Source organism: Solanum tuberosum, unplaced genomic scaffold (assembly GCF_000226075.1).
Source record: "Solanum tuberosum cultivar DM 1-3 516 R44 unplaced genomic scaffold, SolTub_3.0 scf01413, whole genome shotgun sequence".
Taxonomy (NCBI): Eukaryota; Viridiplantae; Streptophyta; class Magnoliopsida; order Solanales; family Solanaceae; genus Solanum; species Solanum tuberosum.
In genome coordinates, this window is record NW_006240435.1 from 6,247 (window position 1) to 6,507 (window position 261).

The following is a 261-nucleotide window of genomic DNA, read 5'->3' on the forward strand; positions in this document are numbered from 1 at the left end:
TACATTGAATGTACGAGTATGCGAGTTGGAATGCTAAACAATACAAAGGCTTGAAAAGATTCTGAAAGAAACACTTACCTTGGCTCTTCTCAACTCATGAACAACTCAACTCATAATAAAGCAATAAGACACATGCAATATGTAAAGCTTGTAAAACCGTGTAAACAACTTAGTTCGTTAAAGATAAAGCAATAATAAACTCAACTTTACTTATATATAAAAGTAATATAACTTTTGTGGGAGATTCTCTAACCGACAACC